Source organism: Arachis ipaensis, chromosome B03 (assembly GCF_000816755.2).
Source record: "Arachis ipaensis cultivar K30076 chromosome B03, Araip1.1, whole genome shotgun sequence".
Taxonomy (NCBI): domain Eukaryota; kingdom Viridiplantae; phylum Streptophyta; class Magnoliopsida; order Fabales; family Fabaceae; genus Arachis; species Arachis ipaensis.
Window position 1 is genome coordinate 48,821,867 of NC_029787.2, and position 462 is coordinate 48,822,328.

The window sequence follows — 462 nt, forward strand, 5'->3', positions numbered from 1 at the left end:
TAGGATTTAGAATTAGGTTTAAGATTTAAGATTTAAGATTTAAGATTTAATATTTAAAAATTATGTGTATATTAAAATTGAAATAGATTTTATTAGAAATAACAATTTAATTGGATTTAATAGAAAAAGACATAAGATAATAATTGTACTTTTATGATTATTTATGTTTAATATGTTTGAGAAACTAATTATTTGTTTGAGACTGTAAATTTTAGTTAAAAATTTAAGTGCACTGGTATTATTTTGAAATAAATGAATAGTATTATTTGTAATGAAGGTAAAAGTATGAATTGTAAACGACGAAGTTTTAATAAAATAATATTTGGTTTCATTTAAATAAAGAGAATTATATAATTTAAAAACGAAATGTGTAAAGCAAAATTAAAATAAAAATGATTTCGAATTGAAATTAATATATAGAAAAAGTTTTTTTTTTCAAAGTTGATAGGATATCAAATTAAG